We start from the raw sequence: 17049 nt of genomic DNA, 5'->3' as shown, positions 1-17049 counted from the left end.
AGGGTGGTAGCAGAGTTCCCCACCTCAAAGCACAGTGTCAGGAAGACTTGGGTCACCAGCAACTTGGAATGTGTCCTAACCTCCCTAGATCTCAGTTTACTCTTATAATATGGGGACATTTATACTGATGAAGGTCTAATTTGCTAATGCCCAAAATGCGCTTAGTCCAGTGGCTGGCACAAAGTGCTCACTAAATGTGGACAAACGCCATCACTATTTTAAATTTAATAGCCTCCACCATACTGAGAGGTGGGACTTATGGTCTCCATTATGTATGAGGAAGCTGAGGCACAGAAGGGTCACTATGAAGCAGCTTTGCTCTCGGTTCCTCTGGCAAGTCTCTGCTGACTTCCAGACCAGGTCAGGTGCCCCTTGTCTGTGCTGCCCAGGCCCCTGAACTCCCCCCTGAGCTTGGATTATAGCATGGTGTGAGTGCCTGTTCAGAGTCACAGCCTCCTCCACACTATGGTCCATGTACCTAGGCTCTGAGCTCAGAGGGTCACTTGTTATAGTGTTCCCAGAAACCAGAAGAATGCCTAGTGGTTGGAAAAGTTGACATTACATCAGCTGATGGAGAGGTCATTCAAGACCATTTGACCCAGTGGTGGTTCTGTTTCTTCCTCATTGTGTGTATGTTTTCTTTCTTAGGAATGATGGTTGAAGTAGGTGTCTGGGGACATCCTTTAGAGCTTACCAGGTCTCTTCTCTTTGGAGGAGTGACAGTGGCAAACCCAGACTCTTTCCTATCCTTAATTCCCTCCTATCTCCTTCAATTTCTGAGGAATCCAGGCCACAATTTAAGATTCCCAAAGGGAGAAGATAAATATGTCATCCATCTAGACGGGATTAGGAGTCAGTCATACACCTCCTTCATACAGAAATATGTAAATTACAATGGGTTCTTGCAAGTTATAGGAAAACAATAGCTTACTCCAGCATTAGGTTCTTAATCTTTCAACAATTCAATTCATTTCTTCTACCTTTCACTCCTAGCTCATTCAGCTGTCCCATTTCTCATAAGGATTGCTAAATATGAGATGCTGGCCAGATGCTGGAGGGTGAGCCAATCCCCATAGAATAGCTATTTCTCATTCATTGATTCATTGACTCATCCATTCATTTAATGCTTTGTCTGGGTGCTAGGCTTTGAGGTAGCACAAAAGGAGACAAGTTTGCTCTGGAGTTTGCAGTTTGTTGAGAGATAGTCACATAGTCACACTAGTGAATCCATGGTTATAAATAGCTGTAAGTGCTTGGGGGAAAATAGTTTTTGGGGGACTTGACCTAGACTGAATGATCAGGGAGTACTTTCCTGAGGAAGTGAAACTGACCAGGATTCTGAAGAACAGATGGGAGGTGGCTAATGCTTGGTAGTAAAAGAATGTTCCAGACAAAGGGACCAGCATGTGCAAAGTCTTGGTAGAGAGATGGAACTCAAACAAGGCCATCAGGTGAGAATATGGAATTGGAGGCTCACAAGATGTGAGATAGGCTGGATAGATGGCTGGAGGTAGACAGTATTACAGCCTAAGATAAGGATTGTCTTCTATTCTAGAAAAGGGGAAAGTATAGAAGGGTCTGAGGAAGTTACGTGATGTGATTTGATTTATATTTTGAAAATATCATTCCAGCTTCTATGGGAAGAATGAAGGATGCCTGAGTGGATGTGGGGAGACCAGTGATGTGACAAATGTGGTTGTCCTGGGAGAAACATCAATAGTTTGGACTTAGTGGGTATTGTAGACATGGGGATCAGGACATGGTCTTAGAAGAAACATCAGGAGGATGTGTGGATTGAGGCAAAAGGCACTGTGAAACGGAGACACTTTGGTTTGGCAACAGGAGAGATGGTGGCTCTATCTGAGATATTAAGGTGCTGACAAAGGGATAGAAAGGTGGAGGGAGGGAGATGATAAATGTGGTCTTGGGCCTAGTGAACTCCAGAGCCTGTGGGACGTCAAGTATAGATGCTAGTGGCCAATTAGATGTTTGTGTATACCCCTCCCACTCTGAGTCTCTAGAGAAAGTTCTAGAGCTCATTTGATTTTTCCATTTTAATTTCTTTGTTGCCAAGTTTGGTCAGTCTATGGTCAAGACTTGTGTATTCCTTTTCTTCCGTAGTAAGGTTTTTGAGTGGAAAATGTGGTCTTCCTCATAAGAGGTGAGCCTGGTTCAAACCACTACTGTTCAGGAGATATAATAAAATGCCAGCTTGAAAGAATTTCATATGAGTCCTAAGGCAATACCTCTGAGCCTGGGGCTGGGAGAGGTCTGTGTCACTTGCATAAAGGTCATAAGAAGAGGCCCACAGAGCTACAGGTGTCATCCATCTTTTTTTGGATCAAAGAAATAGTATGTATCTTTCTTTGATAATTTTTCAAAATGATATTCTTGTTTTATTGGTTCATTTAGCTAACTTTTATTGAGCATGCTGTTTTGGATGATGCTGAAGATATACAGAAAATAAGATAGACAGGGTTGCAACTTTCATAAAGATTGTACTTCATTTTGAGAAACAGGCAATAGTCAAGGAAACAAACTTGCAAACAAGGTAATTTTTTATGACATTAGAGAAGGGCTCCCTGAGAAGTGACTTGATGGATAAGCCAGTCAGCCATGCAAAGGTGGGATGCAGATTGGAGGCAGCTGTGTGATCAGTGACATGTGGGTTCTGAGGGTGCATTTTGGAGGAATAGAAACAAGGCCAGGGTTTCGGCTCAGAAGGTCAAGGGGAGAGTGATAGGAGATAAGATTATGGAGGCCACTTGGGGCACATGAAGTAGGACTTTGTAAGTTATGAAATATTTTGTTCTAAGTACTTTGGGAAAGTGCTAAAGTCTTTAAAGCAAGAGAATGACATGCCCTAACTTGTTCCCTAAAAGATTACTTTTGCTGCTGGGTGGAAAGTGCATTGTTGGAAGGCAAAAAGAAGAAGCAAGGAGTCCAGTGAGAAGGATGTTGCAGTAACCCTTGGGAAGGACACTGAGGCTTGGGCTACAATGACGGTGGTCATCATTGGCTTCGAGCCTTTCTTTTGTAGGATTTGGTGGGTGGCAAACACCCCATGCTTAGAGGGACTCCATAATTAATTTTGTTACTCAATGCTTACCCTGGCTACACTACAGCCATTTTCCAAAACTAAGAATGATGAATAGACTATCTCCTTCCATTAAGCAATGTACAAGTTTAGTTTCTTTTATCTTTTAGTATTATTGTTGTTGGTTTGTTTTCACCAATGAAGTCTTTGATCAATCAATGATTTGTGTTAGCTTAGGGAAAGCCAAAATCAGAAGGATATACAAATGAATGCTCTTCTGGACATGCAGGTGAATTTTTAGTCTAGGTCTAACTTGTAGCAGACATCTGAATTTTGGGAAATGTTCCTGGGAGGTTGGACTACATTTCCAAAAGGATGACAAGGCATAGTTTTAAAGGGAAAAGCCAAATAGTTCATTGTACCTGGAACATATTTGAGGTACTACAGTACTCTACTATTACAGTAGGCAAGGAGGTGGGGATGTTGGGAGATGGTAGTAGAAAGGTTTTGATAGATAGAATTTGGCAGCAATAAGTAGCTAAAGAAGGCTGCAGTGAAAAGGAGAGACATGCTTAAATATATGCTTTAGAAAGATCACCCTGGCCAGGAAGGAGAGTGGATTAGCGATGGCAAAGCTGGAGGCAAGAAGCACGATTAGAAAGAAGGCTGCTACCATAATCCCAGGAAGTAATAATCAGTCCCTGGATTTAGGCCCAGGCATGGGGATGAGGAAAAGGGGAACAACATGGTGGATGTTTAAATGGTAGAGGTGGCAGGATTTTGTGGTTAATTGGATGTGGAGAAAACAGGAAAGAGGCAGAAGAAGTTGGGAGAATTCCAAGATTTCTGACTTGAAGGATAGCATGTGATAATAGATAATTAAAGCTACAAAAATACCTCGTTTGTGTGCTGTATAAAGTAAATTAGAAGAAAATGTAAATTGCAAATATTATTTCATTTCCCCACCCCCCTCCTGTATCTTGGACCCTTTGAAATGTATCTTTGAAGTTGTTATTCTCCAAAAGAAACTGTTCCAACCAGATGGTTATTTCCATGGTACAAGGGCTTCAACTACGGATTGCAAATATCAATGATAATCAGTATCTTGCAGAAAAAAAAATAGAGAAGATCCTGGTATTAAAAGGTGAAGTCTAGAAGGTTTGGCTCAAGCAGTAGAGTGCCTATTTTGCAAGCACTCAAAATCCTGAGTTCAAACCCCAGTCCCCCCCAAAAAGAAACAAACAAACAAACAAAAAAACTATTTCTCCACCTCTGAATGTGGGCTGGCCTTGCCACCACATGTGGTGCCAGCTCTGAGTCTAGGCCTCAAAAGGCCTTGTGGGTTGCGACGCTCTTCTGGTGAGCTGTCATGTGGATGAGGTAGCCACATGGAGCTGAAGCAAGTCTTTCCAGTTGAGGCCATCCTCAACCAGCCAGGCTCTAGCTAACCCAGTGGCTGCCTGAAATCCACAACTGAGCATAGCCAGATCTTCCCGGCAGAGCTTAGCCAAAACTAGTGATCCATAGAATAACGTGCTAAACAAATGACTTTGTTTTAAGCCGCTAAGTTTATGGGTGACCTGTTAGAGAGCAGAAGTGAAGTGATTCAAATATGTATGAAATAAGTATAAAGCCAAAGTCAATTCAGAATGCATTCCATGAATTTGAACACCAGGAGAGAAGAGCCCATCACTTATTCTGCAGCTTTATTTGCATAGAGCGGTGACTCAGGTCCCTGGCAGCCCTGATCCCATCCTTGAAGGCAGAAGAGCTTTCACCTTGAATTCAAAAGTAGCCATATAGATAGGACTCCAGAGATAGACCTCAAAGAATCCAGAAAAAGATGGAACAGGGGAGGGGAAAGGGATAGGAATAGAGAACTGGTTTCATCTCTTTCAGGAACCTTGTTGATTCTTTATGGTGATCTCTTTGTTTAAAAAAAAATCCATTTTTCATACATTCAAAATTCCAAGCTGCTGAAAATTTCCTCCTGTGATGAGTTGCATTCATAACAAAACGTGTGGCCTGATTTGTCTTTCCCTGAAATCAAAGGCAGTATTTTAAAGAGACTGCGTTTGCCACACAAAGGTGGCAGATGTTTGACGAGATTATAGCTGCACCAGCATTCTGCGTGTTCAATCTTGGGAGCATTTCAGTTTTTGAAAAGAAAACAGTTTCGTGTTACTCCCGGATGCCCGTGTAGTCTCTAGTACTGCCAGTATGGCTCAGGTGGGATGTGGATGAAGGTGGTGTGCTAACCTGGCATTTCCTACTCTGCTTGCTCTGCAGAGTGGCTCTTGAGAAAGGCCGGAGTATTTTCCCCCTCTGGTGCTTTGGATCGAACCTACAGACTTATGCGTGCTAAGCACACACTCTCCACTGAACTATATTCTAGTTAATCTCTGAGTAAGGTTGAGCAGAAGAACAGTGCGGGTGGGATAAGTCAACTCACCAGGAGCTCCATCAGTACCCACCTGTACCCAAAGTAGTGTTAGTTACTCCAGGTGGGCATGTGAAAAGCCATAATCCTAACTCTTCCCCTAATAGAACTGCTAGTCTAGAGCCACAAAGCTGAGTTGGTTGTTAGCTTGCCAAACAAATTTCCCTTCTCTCCTTCCCGCCTCTTGATTTCCCATGCTAGAAGTGGAACAATGCTCATTTTCTCCCTTTTCCTTTCCCTGGGATGGGATTGGACTCACAGTTCTGCACATTTTATCTCCAAAAATGGAACCCCCCCCCAATCTATTCTCTTTTCCCACCTGACATGCAGGTCTCATCCCATCCTCCAGAAACATCATTGCACCTTCTCACACCCCTACACTGTTTTATAATGACCCGATCACAGGCACACCTGCTAACTACACTGGGGACTACTGCAGGGTAGATTAAGCTTGACTTTCTCAGTAGCTAGCACAAGGTCTGGACCTATTTGGCACTTGTTGACTTTCTTGAATGAATGGAGTGATGGTGTAAATGCTGTGACAGTCTCTAACCACAGCCCACCACACCTGGAAGACCCCTCTGTCTGCCTCTGTTGGTGCATGATTGTTTTATTTGAACACGGCCAACTCCTATTTATCCTTTAAGACCAGTGCCTATGTTAATTCTCCTGGAAGTCTTCTCCTACATCCTGTGTTGCTTATTTGCTTCTCTCTCTGTGCCTCCTTCTACAATGTCTCACACCTGTGAACATAAGACTCACTACTTCAGTGGTGACTATATAGATCTTTTTCTTGTTTGTCTCTTCCAAGGATAGCTGGTAGATTTAATTTCACACTTCCATTTTACCTGTTGCTGCTGCCCCTGCTGTAAATGGTGTTGAGGTGGATTTTGAGGATTTCTTGTCGCCATGACATGCTTATTCTGTCTACCAGAGGCAGCTAGCTGGCTCATTTCCTCATAACTGTAAGTATGTGTTGTTAATAATAAGAGGGAAATCTTGTGTGTGGGGGGAGGTGGAGGGGGGGGTCACACCTGCTGGCTGGTGTGGCTTTTGGAACATTCAGCATGGTCAGTTTAGAGGGGCTATAACTTATTTGATCTGAGGGCTCCACACTGTCCTTCAGCCTGGGTTCGGTCTTCTGGGTGGGGTGGTTGACAGAAAAGGAAGTTCTCTCTTTTCATGGCCTCCTCCATGCCAGATAGATGCTAGGCATGAGGTAGGGTGCTCTGAGAGTTAAGGGTGCAGATTTCGGGTTTAGAAATACTGGATTGGAACCCCCACACTCACTAGCTTTATGACTTGGGTCAAGTAACTCAGCCCCTTCTATTTCCTTATTTATAAAGGGGAATTCATGCTAAAACATCCTGGTAGAGTCCCTAATAAATGCCAGGTGCAGCATCTTGCTTTTCTTTCCTTTCTTTTTTGTTTATGATGCTGGGGTGCATGGTAGGCAAGCGCTCTACTTGGGTCACACACCCTGCTCTTTTTCTTTTTTTTTGTTTCTGAGATAGGGTCTCATTACCTTTGCCCAGGCTGGCTTTGAACTCCTCCTGCCTCTACCTCCTGAGTAGCTAGGATTATAGGCATGCCCCATCATGCCTGGCTTTATTTCTTTATTTGGATTTTTTACCAAAAGACCACATAACATGGAATGTACCATCTTAACCATTTTAAGCACATATTATTGTATAATAGAGATGTAGAACCTTTTCATTTTCTACAACTTCCCATTCATCTCTCCCCCAAGCCCCTGGTATCCCCCATTCTACTCCCTGTCTACATGAATTTGACTACCTTAGATTATTTCATATATGTGGAATCATGCAGTGTTTGTTTTATTGTAACTGGCTTATTGCACCTAGCATAGTGTCCTCAAGGTTCATCCAGAGTGTAACATGTGTTAGAAATTTCCTTCTACTTTATGTATCATCAGTATTTTGTTTATCCAGCCATCTGTTGATGGACACTTGTGTTGCTCACACTTCTTGGCTATTGTGAATAATGCAGCTTTGAATATAGGTGTGCAAATATTACTTTGAGATCTTGCTTTCTATTCTTTTGGATATATATCCAGAAGTGTGATTGCTGGATCACATGGAAATTCTATTTTTAATTTTTTGAGGAAGAGGAATAACCGTACTGTTTTCCTTAGCATTTACACCATGTTACAACAGTGCACAAGGTTCCAATTTCTAGAACCCTGATTGTAGCCATCCTGTTGAGAGTGGAGTGATGTCTTATTGTGATTTTGATTTGCATTTTCCTAATGATTAATGATGTTGAGCGTCTTTTAATATGCCTGTCAGCTATTTGTTTATCATCATCTTTATAGAAATGTGTACAAATTTTTGTCAAAATGTTTGTTTTTGTCCAGTTTGTAGAAGTTCTTTATATATTCTGGATATTTACCCCTCACCAGATGTATGATTTCCAAATATTTTCTCCCATCTGTAGGCTGTCTTTTCATTTTGTTTATTATGTCTTTTTAGGCTATGTATAAGATTTTATTACATTTCATCAACATAGGAGCCTATTTTTAAAATTATGCGAATTTTTTTGATTGATACACTTGTACATATTTGGGGATACAATGTGATGTTTGAATTCACACATTGTGTAATGATCAAATCAGGGTAAGCAGCATACCCATCACCTTAAACTTTGTATCTTTTGACACACTGGGAGTTTTTAATTTTGATGTTGTCTTGTTTATTTTTGCTTTGGTTGCTTGTGCTTTTGGTGTCATAGCCAAGAATCATTGACAAATTCAACATCATGAGCTTCCCCCATGCTTTCTTCCAGAAGTTTTAGATCCTGTGTTTAGGTCTTTAACCAATTTTGGGCTAATTTTATATAGAGCATAAGGTATGGGTACAACTTCATATTTTTCCAAGTAGATGCCCAGTTTTCCCAACACCACTGTGAAAGAGACTGTCCTTTTCTCACTTAATGCTCCCTTGTCAAAGATCATTTCACCACAAGAGGGTTTATTTCTGGGTCCTTTATTCTATTCCATTGGTTTATATGTCTGCCTTTTTTTTTTCATGGTACTGGGGATTGAACTTAGGGCTTCATGCTTGCTAGGCAGGTACTCTACCAACTGGAGCCATGCTGCAAATCCTATATGTCTCTTTTAATGACAGCATCACACTGTTTTTATTACTGTAACTTTTAATATTAGTTTTGAAGTCAGAAAATATGAGCTCTCTGTTCTTCCCCATTCAACAGGTAACCACATTGTGTCATGCTGTACCAGCTGCATCCTTGAGATGTGACAGGCAAAGTCATCCCAGAGCTGAATGGGAAGATCACTGGCATGGCCTACTGTGTGCCCACCCCAATGTGTGGGTGGTGGTTCTGACTTGCGGCCTAGAGAAAGCCATCAAATATGATGACATCAAGAAGGGGTAAAGCAAGAATTGGAGGGTCCCTTAAAGGGCATCCTGGGCTAAATTGAAGACCACGTTGTCTCCTGTGACTTTCACAGTGACACCCACTCTTTCACCTTTGATGCTGGAGCTGGCATTACCCTCAATGACCACTTTGTCAAGCTCAACAAATTTGTATGGGCAGGCATATAGTTGTTCTTTTTAGGAAACTTAGACTCAAGATTCAGAAATTAGCTGGGGGCTGTATCATCTGTTAACTCCACAACCTTGAGCTTGGCCCCCACCATTTCCCTCAGATGCCCTTTTGCAGCTTCTTGAGACAAAGAACTATATTTTCCAACTTGTATCTGTTCCTGAGTACAAGTCATATCATTTAATCCCGGAAAATAGGGATTAGTGGACCCACAGTGGTTAGTGGTTAGCATGGCTCCCACAGTCATGAGTATTGTGTGGAATTCCTGCTGAGTTCTTCCAGACGCAAGTACTGCCCAATTTGAGTCCTCTATCCATAGCAGAACTGGGACTGACACAGGCCTCTGATCTGAGCTGCTGTTCCCTCTGGCTGTTCAGATTTCTGAGATGTGGGAACAGGGGTTATTCCGGGAGGTATCCATAGACCCCTGGTCTGTGTCTGATGCTTCTTTCTTGGCAGTACCAGAGTGAGGCTTTAGTTTCACTCCACAGTCCCAGCAAGTTTGCATTACAGAGCAGGGACCAAGCCTTCCTAGGCCTTACTGGGCCCCAGAACCTTCCTGCCTGGTGCTTTTCTTTAGGGAAGTCACTCAGCTCCTTGGTTAGAAAACCAAGAGTGAGCAAGTCTTCCTCTTTTAAGATAGCCTTCACTATTAGCCAAAAAAGCCAAGGAGAAGGGAAAGGCTGGGGCAGAAAGGGCCCCAACATGCCATACCCATGTTCTGTCTTTGCTTTTTTTAGAAAAGGAACACTTTCCCATGGTTAGGGGAGAAGTCAGACTTTCCTGTTCCTCTTGGGCCAGGCATGAAGCAATTTTCAGCCTTGATGTTGACACCAGGTCAAAGCCTCAGACTGTCTCCCTGGGCTAGGTTCCCTGGACTTCTGAGCTCCGAGCTTTCCAACAGGAAAATGACCCACTGACCACAGCAGCAAGAAGCATGCATGGCCTCGGTGCAGGGGAAGCAGTGGGAGGAAACAGAGGCAGGAACCGAGACTCAGGAGCCATCCAACAGGGCTTGAGCCTCAGCTCCACTGTTTAGTGACTGGGAGGCACCGGACAAGTTATTAAACCTGGTTTCACCAGCAGAAAAATAGGAGAATTGTGCTATATTCTCAAGGGATAGGAAACCACGGAAAAGTCTATATGAAGCCCGATAGGCATTAGTTACTACCAAGACTATTGAAGCTTGCATCTGAATCCTTAATTTGAATGTCTTGGGAACACAAAATGCATATGAGGTAGGATTGTGCGTCTAGAGAGGAGGACTCTGGATTCAATGAGAACTGAGTTCAAATCTCAGTTCTGTCAACTATCAGCAACAGTATGAACTTAGAAAAGTGAATTCTCTTGTTTGCTCTTTCCTTGCGTGGTTCTTATGGTGGGGTTATGGAGGGGGTTAGGTGAAACGATGTGTGCATGTGCCAGGAACATGGTGGATATGCATTAATTATTCCCATTATTATTGAGAAATCAAGTCAAGCCCATTCAATGGGTAATCTGAAACCTTGTGAGTCTGACCATCGGAAATACGTGAGGAAAGGTCGGTCCTCTGACATTATATGTGTAGAGAGAGAATAAAAACAAAAAATTAAGACCAAAATGGATTTCTTAGTTGGATTAGTCACTTTTTCATACTCCCAATGCCTGGTTTATTTTATTACTCCCAATATATATTTGTCAAATTCAAGAAAGCTTTGTCAAAGCCAACACAGTTTTATATGGGCAGGACTCAATTTGTGGGCAGGACTCCATGGTTTAAAGACCCATGCAATCTAAACAAGGGCCCTTCATTTTAACTTTGCACTATGTCCCACAAATTATATAAAGGGTCTTAACTATAGGAAAATAAAATAGACCATCATGTCCTTCTTAAAATTCTCTAAAAGTTAAGTTTAGTGGCTCTTACCTGTAATTCCAGGTAATTGAGAGGTGGAGATAGGAGTGTCATGGCTCAAGTCCAGCCCAGGCAAAAACCTTAGAGATACCCTATCTCAAAGAACAAGGTTTCTGTGGTGGTGCACTCCTGTAATTCCAGCTATGCAGGAGGTATATGTTGGAGGACAGTGGTCTGAGGCTGGTCTGGGTAAAAAGCATGAGACTCTTTCTAAAAATGACTAAATTGAAGGGCTGGCGAGTGGCTCAAGTGGTAGAGTGCCTGCCTAGCAAGTACAAGGCCCTGAGTTCAAACCCCAGTACCACCAAAAAACAAAACAACAAAAATAACTAAATCAAAAAGGCAGGAGGCATTGCTCAAGTGGTAGTGTGCTTGCCATCATATATATGGCCTTGGGTTCAAACCTCAGTATGACAAAAAAGAAAAAAAAGAAGAAGAAGAGAAAGAGAGAGAGAGGGAGAGAGGGAGAGTCTCCAGAAAACTCAAGCTCCTTTTGTGACTTACAGGTGCTACCTGATGAGTCCCAGCCTGCAACCTACTGCACTGATGTCAGTGACTGTGCAGCCCACAGTTTCTAGCTCTCAACCACCCAGGCCTGTCCCTTCAACAAGTAAATCTTCTCCCTGGCTCGTTCTAAGGTTGCTCTGTCATCATTCCTGCCTGAATTCCTAAGTCACCTCCACAGTGACTTCTCTGTCCTGCCTGTGGCTCTTCCCACAGCCACCCTGCCTTCTCAGCCTAATTTAGCCTTTGCAGCCCCTTTCCCAAAAGGGCTCATTTGCTTACTTGTTTATTTTCTGTTCCATCAATAGACTGGATTGGACCATGGCAGCAGTCTTTTCCTCTGCCTTGTTCCCGAAGCATTGAACAGCCCTTCGCACACTATAGATGCTCAATTAATATTTACTGACTGAAGAATAAAAGGATGTGATAGTGCTGGGATTTTCTTCTCAAAATGCTGGTGCCTGGGGACTCTTTCCCATGGGGAGGTGAGAGCAGAGATGGCACTGCATCACAGAAGGGGATGAGAATGACAAGGGGTCCACAGCCCTGCAGGTGAGCAAGATTTCTTGCCACCAGGTATCTTGGCAGCAGAGACTGTGGAGGACTGGGCTCCCATAATGGGATTCCACTCTGCAGTTGGAGATGTAGAAGGGCCTGATAGCTGGGGTGAACCAGTAGGTGAGAAACAAGAGACCAATAGCAATGGAAATATTGCATTTGAGGCCACTTAACCCAATGCCCCATTTGAGGCTAAAAGACAGAAGTAGAAACTCGTTCTGTAGCAATAGCAATCATAGAAAAAATCCAAACTCCATAAAACCAATGAAACAAACAAACAAAATCCCAGCAAGAGCCAACATAGTGTAGTGTTAAGACCTCAATTCAAGTATTGTAGTAAGTGAATTAATAGTCATAAAGTGCTTAGGACAGTTCCTGGCACAGATAAATTGCTATATAAAAGAAAGAAGGATCTCTTGAGCTCTTCTGCTGTATTAGGAAATTTGCAAGTCCCTTACTCGTGTCATTTCATTGTCTTCTCCTGACCACCTGGCAAGGTAGCACTGTGATGACTTATCCCCATTTTATAGATGAGGAAATGAAGGCCCAAAGCTAGAGACTGGCAGAGATGTGGCTCCAGTCTGGCTGACTCTGGGGCTGGGTTCTTGGTCACTGCCCTGGGTGGCAGTCAAGGGCAGAGCTAGCCTGGCATCTTTGTGCTCTTTCTCAGTGCCAGGCCTGGAACTGGTCTGAGTGGGAAATGCTGCTGATTCACTTCTGCTCTGCTGGGAAGTTGCCTTACTCACTGGCTCGTTTATGTGGCAAGCATCCTCTGCTTCTACCCTAGTGCAGTGCAGGCTCTGTCCTGGGCACTGCAGAGGCAGGCAGGTGAAGCCAGGCATTTCCTGTGTGCTAAGATAGCATCTGGCAGAGAGTGGGACCCTGCCAATGAACATAGACTTTGTTCTTCCAGGTTCTAGCCACCCTTATATGGAGGGCACAGCTTCTCTGTGGGTCATGAGTGTCAGAGATCCCAGGTATACCAGAGAAGACTAGGCAAACCTTGGCATCCAGATCTCTACCTCACCCCTCTTAAGGTGTCCACAGGAAGAGCTGAGAAAGAGAACTCTGCTGGCTGTTGGTATGTCTGAGGGCCCCACCCACCAATAGGCCACCTGAGCTGCATGGAGGGGATAATCCCCTGCAGAGCCATCCTGGGTTGCTCAGGAACCTTTAGCAATGATTCCAAATTCATCCCCCCTACCACTGGCTTCTCCAGATTGGCATCTCTGGGTCAGTTCTGTTCTCTTGTAACTTCTCCTCATACACCCTGTTATTAGCACCCCAATAAGCCTTGTGGTATTCAAGGTGGATCACTCAAGGTGACTGTTCTCTCCTTAGTTCTCAGCAGAGATGCCCAGCCCTATGACATCCATTGACCTCATTTACCCATTCATTCATGCTTTCATGCATCGATACATTCACTCAACAAATACTAAATTCCTGTTGTGGGCTAGGCATTGTGCTGGCCTCTTAAGGATACAACCGAAAATCAGTCAGTCATAGCTTCCAAACCATCAGGGAACCCAAGCATAAATAAGGCAAGGGAAAAAGAGTAATTACATATCTTAAAAGGTGCACGGAGGGAAAGAATGTGGTGATATGAACTGGAGGTGACTCATAGCTCAGGAGAGCCAAGTGTCAAATTTTCAGGGATTCTGTGAACCAGTTGTTAAAACACAATTATGAAAAACAATTGAGTTATATATTTATAATTAAATAAATTTTGTTAAAATCAAAATTAAAAGTGAAATGTATTGCTGTATAATTATTTTTCTATCTATGCTCTTGAGGTTATTTGTTCCTATTATATTTGATAGTGGAAATAACATAACAGTATAATAGTGTGTTATTACTATGTGTCTTTCTCCAGCTCTACATTCAGAGGCCTCACATTATTGGCTTTACATTGACCATGATGGGAACATTTACACCATGATGACTGGCAAACACAATAAATCAGGGCTTTTGTTTTCTTTGAGAACCAGTTGTTAACATTGTTAACTGCTGTGATATGAGAGGTATGGCTTCAAGTAGATTTGTCAAGGAGGGATATTTTTGCAAAGCTAGGATGAAATAGAGTTGACTATATAGCTATGAACATGGAGTTTCAAGGGCAAAGTCTCTGTAGCACAGCCATTTCTGGGGATGGGAAGGAAACCAGTATGGCTGCTCAGAGGTACACAGGGGTATGACATGATGAGTGAAGGGGAGAATGGAGGGCGATAAGGCTGGAAAAGTAGGTAGGGGCCAGACCATCGCATGACATTTGGGCCATAAGAAGGAGTTTGCATTTTATCAAAGTACGGCCAGAGATCATAGTTGGTAGGGCAGGCCATTCAGGTGCCCACCATTGGTTCCAGCTGCAATGGTGGCACCCAGCTGTTGGATGACAGCATTGTTGGAAGAGTCTATGCCTTCTGCATCTGTTTTTAGTCATTCAGTCCACAGCTTTCCCTAGAACTACAGGGAAGGGGGCTGATTGAAGGTTGGGGGCAGCCTTCAACTACAAGGCCATGGGAACTGGTAGCCATGGGAGCAAGCTCTAGCCTCTTGTTTTTCAGATAGAAAATTCTGGGAGGCCTCTGTACACTTCCTAGAGGGTGTGTTCAAATCCCCCTTGCCTATCGTCATGACTTTGGTAATGTCCGTGAATACTGGTTTATCTGCTCTCTGGTTTCCCTCTTTCCATTCCCTTACTCATGCTTCCTGGGATTGCCTCTCAACTTAGCTACCTGCACCAAAGTCTTGTCTTCAGCTCTGCTCTTGAAGGAACTCAAACTGAGATGGGTTCACCTGAGGGTGATGCAAACACAGTGAGTGTGGAACTGAGAGATGAAATGGATTGGAGGGACCATTTCTGCTCACTTAGTTTTTACTATATCTATCACTGGCCCTGAATTCCACTTTCAGGGACCCCCATATCCTGGGTCCTGGAATCAGCCCTGAAAATGGACAGCCTAGACTCTGCTCCAAGCCTAAGTGTTCTGCCAGAGGTAAATTGGAACCAGAACTATGCTGGGGGGATGGCTGTTGAGACCTGGTTCCCACCCCTCCTGGCCTGGGGCTGGCTTCTGGTGCTTGTCATCTTAGGCCAGCCCCTTTTCTGCTGGCCTCTGTGTCTTTCTTATTCTGTCTTTCTACATGATTCTGCCAAAGTCTGATGTATAGAGAGCTCTCTTGAGCTCTGAGAGTCCCTCATGCTGGCATAGCTGGCCCCTAATACTGGCCTCGTATATGAACAAGGCAAGGCCACACAGACCAACACTCTACGTAGGTTCTTCAGGGCCCTTGGCTGCCACAGGCAGCCAAGCTCACTTGTCCTATCTTGGTCAACTACGACAACCAGCACTGCCTCTTCCTCAGGTTCCCCAGTTCAGCATGGGTTATCAATACATCCCCTCTCAGCAGGCCAGATTACTGAGGCTGAGCCTCCATGGAGACAGGTAGCTGTAGGAGCCTTGTGTGCTCCAACACCCCAAATGAGTCTTTACCTCCTTGCCCCCCACCAAAGTCCCCTTCCTAATTCCCTCCACTTTGCACCCCATCGTGAAGGGCACCCTTTAGGACACAAGTTGGTGAGGCAGTGGGCACCAGTCCTTTCAGGACTGGAAACACGCCTATTTTCCCTCCTTCTTCCCTGGGGACCTGGCTCCTTTTCCCACCAGCAGCCCCTCCTGTTGTTCCCTTCTGAAGTTCTTCAGAATATTGTGACTCATCCTCTGACTCAGGTGGAGTCTATTTCTGTTCCCACGACTTGCTCCCCGATGGGCTGTCACCTCTGTACATGAATGCACCTGTGTGTGGGCAAGTGTATGTTCGCATGTATGCATAGGATACACAAAAGCGTGCATGTGCCTTTGTGCTTCTGAGTGCTTAAGTGTGCATGTAGGTGCTAATGTGTATATCATGCATGCATGTGTGTGGGCACAGCTTTCTCACTGAGCTGGGGAGGGAGGTTCTTCTGCCACTCCTGCAACCTATAAATCCATCCCCCACAACCCTTCAGGAGCAGGCAGGCATCCTAGAAGGCTCCTTGTGGGGAAGGCTATGGGAGTTGCCATGGAAAATCTCACTCTGAGGTCCCCAAGATGATTGTATATTGAAGGTGACTTTGAGCAAAGAAAGTCCAACTTGATGACCCCATCCTGCAAACCCTGGTTGTGGAATCTGCACATTGTAGATCTGGCAGGAACAGAGAGGCTGAAGCCATCTCCTCATTTGATACTTTGGGCCTGAAAGAAACCCAGATTGGTTAAGAACCATGCTGAAAATTACTCAGAAAGCAAGTATCCAGGATTTGGAGGATAATTGATTCATGCCCTCAGCCAACAATGCCAGACTTCTCTGTGTTGTGTCCTGTCCCCTTGCCCCTGTCAGGTAGGACTCCCATGTGTCTGACAGGCCTATGTTGGCCGGAATGGTGGCTGCCAGCCCCATTGGGCTACTGAACACCAAAATGTGGCTAATCTGAAGTGAGATGTAGTCTAAGTGTGAAATGTTCACCAGACTTCATAGACTTAGTATAAAACTGGAAAACACGTGATTAATAATTTTTATATTGATTACATATCAGCAAGATAATATTTTAGGTTCATTCTATTAAATAAAATATATTATTAAAATTAATTTCACACATTTCTTTTTACTTCTTCAAATGTGGCTAATAGAAAAGCTTAAATTGCACATGTAATTGAAATATGCAGTGGTTCATGTGTATGGGTCACATTACGTTTTAATTGGGGTTGACCTGCCCTTGGGTCTTATCTAAACCCTTCTTAATTTCTTTTTCATTTTGTTTTTCTTGCAGTTCCGGTGACCAAACCCAGGGCCTCATGCATATTGGGCAAGATCTCTACAACTGAGCTGCACTACCTCCACTCCCACTGCTTTTTTTTTTTTTTAAAGAAATAAAGTTTTATTGAAACATCACAGGCTTATTCACTTACATGGTGTGCAAGGGTATAATGTGTGCTAGAGGCTCTATGATCTAAAAGAGTTACTCCCTGGTGTTTTTTCCCCCCTCGTTTT

The 17049-nt window shown here is 43.7% G+C and overlaps 1 long non-coding RNA gene across 4 annotated transcripts; it reads left to right on the top strand.

Annotated features, from left to right (window-relative positions):
• The first annotated feature begins 618 nt into the window (after positions 1–618).
• LOC141423407 (uncharacterized) lies at positions 619–16909 on the top strand. Of its 4 annotated transcripts, XR_012448258.1 has the most exons (4): positions 619–1451; positions 8709–8887; positions 11463–11566; positions 11769–14771. It is a non-coding gene; the product is annotated as an uncharacterized lncRNA (long non-coding RNA). The 4 variants fall into 4 exon arrangements; XR_012448256.1 differs by having other exon boundaries at positions 8709–11566; XR_012448257.1 differs by having other exon boundaries at positions 620–1451; positions 11463–14771.
• The last annotated feature ends 140 nt before the right edge of the window (positions 16910–17049 follow it).

This window comes from Castor canadensis, chromosome 5, assembly GCF_047511655.1.
Source record: "Castor canadensis chromosome 5, mCasCan1.hap1v2, whole genome shotgun sequence".
In the NCBI taxonomy this organism is placed as follows: domain Eukaryota; kingdom Metazoa; phylum Chordata; class Mammalia; order Rodentia; family Castoridae; genus Castor; species Castor canadensis.
The sequence above is the reverse complement of the archived record's forward strand: the minus strand, read 5'-3'. Positions and strand labels throughout refer to the sequence as shown.